The sequence below is a fragment of the Leptonychotes weddellii genome, chromosome 4 (genome assembly GCF_054177405.1).
Source record: "Leptonychotes weddellii isolate Sample4059 chromosome 4, ASM5417740v2, whole genome shotgun sequence".
Classification (NCBI taxonomy): domain Eukaryota; kingdom Metazoa; phylum Chordata; class Mammalia; order Carnivora; family Phocidae; genus Leptonychotes; species Leptonychotes weddellii.
Genome location: NC_138372.1, coordinates 169,405,734 through 169,412,481, shown reverse-complemented (window position 1 = coordinate 169,412,481; position 6,748 = coordinate 169,405,734). Strand labels below are relative to the sequence as shown.

Sequence of the window (6,748 nt, the reverse complement as noted above, 5' to 3'; positions counted from 1 at the left end):
ACACAATGAACAGCAACCACGTGCCAGTTGCCGCCAACAAGTAGCTCCCAGTTTGGGGGGCAGATGGTGCCCTCAGTGCTGTGAACGAGGCACGTCGGAGGAGGCCGCACACCCAGGCCGAGGCTTAGGAAGGCTTCCTGGGGGAGGGGCAAGTGTGTGGGAAGGGCAGCCTCGAAGGATGGAGGACTTCACCTTCCAGGCAAAGGAACCAGGCTGGGTAGAGACCAGGGGTGGAGGCCGAGGAGGGAGGGTGCGGCGGCGGGCATGGGGCAGCGTCTGGAAGGCTCTGGGGTGCCGGGATCCCGGTGGGATGGGTGGCCGAGGAGGGGCATCAGGCAGGCGGCTCCACACCCCCCGGATCAGACCAGGTGCAGAAGCCGGGGAGAAGAGGAGCGCCGCCGGGCGGGGCCTGGAGCCAAGTGCTCCCCTCGCTGCCACCTCTGGACCCCATCAGCAACCCCGGAGGAGGGGCTGACGGGTGCTTTCCGCCTACGCGCAGCGCGGTCGTGAGCTTCGGCAGCATGCTTGCGGGGAGGGAGCCCCTGGAAGTACAAAGTGTTGTGATTTTGCAAAATGCTGTTCTCTGTGATTTTTACCTTTGCTCATTAGCATCTCATTACCATGGTTCCCCGCAGCCGCAGTGGGGGGAGGGGGGCTTGGGTTCCTGGGTGGGGTGGGGGTAGCGTGCTGAAGTCAGTTCTTGTCTCTGTGAGTGTGAGAATGTGAGTGTGTGGGACTGCGTTTGTGCGTATGGGTGTCTGGAAGGGGGAAGGGAGGTGGGGGTTGGGCAAATCCCCATATGCTATGTTTGATGTAGGAGTTTGGGCAGAAACTGACACAGGAGGTGGATGTGGCAACCTTCTTCAGCATCCATGTCAGGTTCATGCTGTTCCTGCCTGACAAACTCCTACTCATCCTTCAGCACCCAGCCCAAATGTCCCTTCTCTGGGAAACCTTTCTGAAACCCTGGTATTCAGATCGTGCACTGTTTTCTCATACCTTCTAACAACAGACTCATGGCTCCGTACCTGATTCTTTGGCCCCGTCCGTCCCCTCTGCTCCTCTGACATCCTCTGCGGGCACTGCCCACATGCTCCTAGCAGCAGTACCAGGTACCCACTGAGATATCAATGATAAATCAGACGCACCACGAGCTCACATGTGCCACAGGCTCCCAGTGGGCCAGGCCCTGGGCTGAGGGCCTCTAAAGGCGTTCCAGGCATGACCCACTCAAGCCTCTGTTACCTCCACAGAGCCGGACACATTATGGTCTGTGCCGCCCACACGCATGAGGAAGCTGAGGCTCAGGGCAGGTGTGTGACTTGCGGGGCCTCTTGGCAGGCACGTGGTAGAACCAGGGGTCAAGCTGCACACCCTGGGGAAGGTGCTACAGGGCTGACAGGAAGCTGGGGCTGCTGGTTGGCCGTGGCCAGGGGGCTGACGGCTCAGCTGGAGGGATACGAGGGGCAGGGGAGGGAAGATGGATCCTGCCTGTCCCGACACAGACCCTCGTTATCAAAAGAATGATGTGCCGCATTTGCAGAGCACCTCGGAGGAAATCAGAGTGGGTTGCAGGCTGTAGCTAGGTGAATTTCAGTGTGAGGGTCCCCGGGCCTGTGCCCGCTGGGGGCCCGGGCTCCGCTCCTCACTCATGGGAAGTCTCCAGCCTTGCCTTTCCAGCCCCACCCTGAGACAATGCTCCGTGGGTGCCCCCCACAGGAGCCCAAAGCAGTCTGGGGTGGAGGGGGGCCCGCCTCTGCCCTTCACACCCCTGCCACCTACTTCTCTTGCCCCTGATTTTTAAGCCCTCACCCCCACTCTCCGTGATGAGGAGTCCTGTCCTTCTTGAGCCCCTGGGAAATGGTGCTGGCCTGACGCGCTGTCCCCACACCCCCAGGTGCCGCCTGGAGCTCAAGAAGATGGAGGCCTGGGTCCTGCAGAGGGCGGCGCCTTTGCCTCTGTCCACTTCCTGTAACCCAAACTTCGTCCTCCCAAACTCAGTCACTTCCTAAGAAAGCCACCTGCCTGGTCCTCCCTCCTTTGGCCCCAGGGGCATCAGCGGGAGGCCTGGAGAGGCTGAGACCCTCTGCTGCGGGGCGGTTGGAAGGACAGCAGGGCCGGCTCAGGCAGCAGGAAGAGATGCCTGGCTCTGCTCATGGTCCTGTGTCTGGGGCCACCACGGGCCATTGTGGGACACTGCATTGCCAGGCAGGCCGGGCGCCGTGGCGCGTCCAGGGGGACAGAAATCAGCATCAGCGAGCATCGCGGCCACAGCCCCTCTTAGCTTACCTTCCCGCTCACTCGCTCTCACCGCGAGCTATCACTGGCCTCCCATGTGCCCAGCAAGGGTCCCCGGCTCACCACTCCGGGGTCTGCCACACAAACTGAGTGCCATTTGGGCTGGGTGCTGAAGGATGAGTAGGAGTTTGCCAGGCAGGAACAGCATGAACCTGACATGGATGCTGAAGAAGGTTGTCACATCCACTTCCTGTGTCAGTTTCTGCCCAAACTCCTACGTCTAACAGCATACGGGGATTTGCCTCCTCCACCCACGACCCCGTCCCGCAGAGAGCGCCTAGCGGCCCTGTGTGTGCCCTTCTGGCCTGGCCAGGTTTCCCACCTGCGGGATGAGGAGCAGAACACGTGGTGGAGCGGAAGGGGTTCTGCCATCAGTGGTGGTGCAGAGGTCTGGCTGCTAGGTGAGCCCATCCTAGCTCACCTAGGTGGGCTAGGTGAGCCCGTCAGCAGTGCCGCTGATTAGGCCCAGGGGCCCAGAGGGCAGTTGGGAGCTTAGCCTCCAGGAGGAAGACACTTCCTCGCCCCCCGAGCTGCCGGCTGCAGGGGCCTGGGGACCCAGCTCTGGCCAAGAGGGTGGGGATCTAGGAGGTGTCCTTCAATGGGCAGGATTGGGGTCGGAGTGTGCCTGTAGCCTCCCCATGGTCCTGTTCTTCCAGCAGTCTGCACAGCAGACCTGATGGCCACGCGGCCAAAGACCTAAATGGAGGAACACCTGGAGTAAAGAAATCTGGGGCCCTGGGGACTGTGAGGTCCCGTTTGCAGCCCTGCCACCTATCTGGCCTCAGAGGTGTAGTGTTAGAGGTAAATAAACACTGATCCCGTCTGAGCCAATGTTATTGGGGTTTTCTGTCCTTAGCAACCAAATCTAATTGTATGGTCTCCCCAGGGCCCAGTGTGTTGCCTGACAGTGGAAGCCAAGATTGTTGAATGAGTACATGATGGTGAACAGGGGAAGCTTTGGTGAGACAGGAGGGGGACACTGCCAGGGGGCCTGGGGGCGGGTGTGGAAGCCAGGCAGAACGGGCTCCTCGGGGCGTGGAGATGCCTCCTCCCTCAGGGTTGGGGGATGAGCAGGCCCTTTCCCAGGAGGGGCGGCAAACAAATCCCTCACTGAGGATGTGATTAGCAAAGACAACACTCAGGGATTTGCTTTTACTTTTTTTTTTTGCCACTGCTGCTTGGCGTCAAATACCTGGGAGGCTGTTACAAGTCTCACGATGGAGTTGATTCCCAAGGAGGCCCGTGCAGTGACAAGTCCGGTCTCCGAGGGTCGGCGGGACATGGCGCGGGCCGTGTGCGGGCCCATGCCAGCCCTGTCCCAGCAGGTGCCTGGGCACACCCACGCTCCCAGTTCGCCCAGTCCTCTACCCAGCTTGTGCCTGGGACTGCCTCACCCGTGACACGGGGAGCACCATGTGAAAAGTGAGCCCTGCAGGTACAGCTCATGAGCTCACTCACACACTTGTCACTGCTCCCTGAGGCCACGTCACGTGCCTCCATGTAAGCACAAATGTCCGGGCCTGCCCTCCAGAAGCCCCTCCTGGGCAGGACACACACTTGAAAGGGTGATGGGTCCATCCCGAGGTGCACAGAGGTGTATCTGCTGGGAATGGTGTCCGTAGTAGCAGGAAGGAGGCAGGGGCCTGTGACGTGACGGTGAGGCTGGGGTGCAGTTGGGGCAGAGGTTCCCCATCCTCAGCTTGGTCCCCAAGAGGCTGCTGTCCTCCAAACACTGCCCGCATTCTGGAGAGAGGACAAGGACAAGGAGAGAGGACAGTCCCATCGGCTAGCCAGCCACATCCGTCCCTTCTGAAGGGGCCTGAAGACTACGGTGCCTTCCATCCTAAGCTGTGGCCAGCAGTCACCTGCAGGGCCAGACCTGGCTTCCTTTGCCCTCCAGGTGTCCTAGGAGCAGGGTGAGAAGCCCTGTCCAAATCCCGGCTTCTGTGAAATGGGCACATGCCACTGGCCCCAAGGCCATGGTGACGATAAGTATGAACTGGGCACAGGCTGATCTGAGCAAATGCATGGTGGTCTGCTGGTGCTCCCTTTTCCTTCCCACTCGCACACACACACACACTCCTACCACATGCGATCATCCCCATGCTCTCATCCAAGCACACACGCATACACACCCTTGTGTTCACACACTTGTTCACACTCGTGTTGTGTCCACACCTTCGCCCAGTGTCCACGTGCACAGTGCCCACACATATACAGGACTTGTTCACACTCAAATCTTGTGCACACACATCTGTGCACAAACAAGATCTCAGAACGTCCTGAGCATCAGGAAGCAGGGCCTGTTCCAGAAGTCCATCTGACAGGAGGCTGCCCCTGCCCAACCCCTCCATGGAAATGCCCCTCCAGGCGCTGACCATCAGCAGGTGTTAGAAGGCTGCCTTTGACCCGGGGCCAAAGAAGTTGGTAAGGAGGACCCGTCCCTGGCGCAGGCCCCTCTCCTGCCCCCGCTGTGGCTCTTGGCTCACCTGTGGGGAAGCAGGCTCAGATAGAGGGCATGCTGGCCCGAGGTCCCTTCACCAGCGGGACCCACCCCTGCAGGGGAGGCAGCGGGGAGCCCGACCCCAGCAAGGCCTCTGGAGGGGCAGGTGCTGCTCCCGGGAAGGGGCTCCACGGTGCTGCGGCCCCAGGCAAAGGCCTCTGAGGCCGGGCCCTGGGCACTTCTTGGTCTAATTCACTCTCATGGTCACCCTCCGCCTCCTCCCCTCCCCCGCCAGCCTCGGTTCCACGGATGAGGAGACTGAGGCTCGGGGGTGACAACGGGCCTGTCATCTCATAGGGCTGGGGAAGGGACCACGCAGCCCCGGGGACCCTCAGGCGGCTCCTGAGGACTGCGGCCCTCGATGCCCGTCAGGAAGACCAGCCTGAGAAGCTTTTGTGGCCCAGCCGGCCGCCGTCTCCGGCCGTTTCCGGTCGTCCCCGCGGGGCAGTCTGGGACTTGTAGTCCTCGGGCGCACGCCATTCACGGCACGGTGCGGCTCGGGTGGCCATTGGCTGGCGCGAGGCGCCGGGACCGACGGACGGGCGAGGGACGGCCTCTTCGCCCGGCGCGGGAGGGGCCGTCACGTGACGTTTAGGTCTCGGCTCCGCCCCCTGCACCGCCCCTCCCGCCGAGAGCTCTCGGAGCGCGCCCGCGAGCCACCCCGGCCCAGGTGAGGCGGCGGGGTCGGGCCGGGTCGGATCGGCGGGGTCAGGCGGGCCTGGCCGGGAGGTCGCGCGGCCCGAGGTCGGAGGGGGCGGGGGCCGGGTGGAGTGTACGGGGCGCGCGGGGGCGGGGCGGGGTAAGGGGTGGGGCCTCTGCGGGCGGGGCCGCCACGAGGGGGAGGGACCTCCGGAGGGCGTGGCTGCAGTGGAAGGGGCGGGGCGGCCGGGCGGGCCGGGGGCGCTGCGGCTCCGCCCCCCAGGGCGCCGGTGCGGGGAGACCCACCTGAGGGCGCATGCGCGCGGTCGCCCTGAGGCCTCGGGTCCCACTTGTGGGGCGCACGGGGCGGCCGTCAGCCCCACGCCCTCGAGGCCGTCGCGTCCGCGCCTTTCCGCCCTCATCCACGTTCGGCTTACGAGGCGCCTCCTCCCGGTGCCGAGCGCTGGGGGCCGCCCCGGTTCTGCGCTGGCCCCGTGGGACCCCCGGCGGCCTCCTGCCCGCGGCTGGCGTCCCACGGCTCCCGGGCCCGGGGCTCCGTGTGCGCCGTCCAGCGTGGCGGCAGCAGCCACGCGTGGCTCAGGTATGGAACACTGCCCCATCGCAGAAAGTTCTGGGCGCCGCTGCACGGGACGGGCCTGCTTCCGTCCCAGCTCACCCGGCTCCCTGTCCCGCCCTGCCCGCTTGCAGCCCTTCTCCCAGGTCCTGCTGCAATGGCGGCTCACCTGTTGCGGGCACGTCCCGCTGACGGGCCTCACGGTCCTCTCCCACCAGGGTTTCCGGCCCCGCCTCTGCTTCCCTCCCTTGCCAGCACCCCATTTTCTGTCATTGCCACGCGTTTGTTTGTTTTCTGTCTTGTGGGGGGCCCCTGGGAGGCAGGGATGGGGATTGCGCTTCACCGCACCCCGAGCAGGGACAGAGACTTGGGGCAAAGATACAGATGAAGCTGGTCAGTGTGGGAGTGCTGCAGCCTGTGGAAAGGGTACTCTCAAGGTTCAGCCTGTGGCGTGGTAGGTCCCCAGTAGAAATCTGCTGCAGCAGATACCTGCCCCGGGCGATGCAGGTTCAGGACCCAAGTCGTGGTTGCAGGTGGCTGTGGAAGAGGGGCAAATCCAAGGATGCTTCCTGGAAGAGGTGGAGCTTTAGCTGGGCCACCTCCACATCTGTCCTCTGTTGGCCTGGCTGCCCCGACTGCGCCCAGGCAAGGTTCCTGGGCAGGGGAGGTGGGTGCCTCCACACAGGAGCTGCCATCTGGGGCTCACAGGCTCCTGGGCAGGCAGGCACCCTGGA

General features: G+C 63.5%; 1 protein-coding gene across 13 annotated transcripts in view; it reads left to right on the top strand.

Annotated features, from left to right (window-relative positions):
• Nucleotides 1-5,408: 5,408 nt before the first annotated feature.
• The window catches only part of LOC115938940 (t-SNARE domain-containing protein 1), a 153,559-nt gene continuing 152,219 nt past the window's right edge, over nucleotides 5,409-6,748 (top strand). For 11 of the 13 annotated variants that reach the window (XR_014144461.1, XR_014144460.1, XM_081816640.1 and 8 more), the window contains exon 1: nucleotides 5,908-6,041. The gene's annotated coding sequence lies outside the window, so the exon portion shown is untranslated. Of the gene's footprint in view, nucleotides 5,472-5,697; nucleotides 6,042-6,748 lie in introns of those variants that run through there. The other 2 variants (XM_081816630.1, XM_081816637.1) reach the window with 2 other exon arrangements.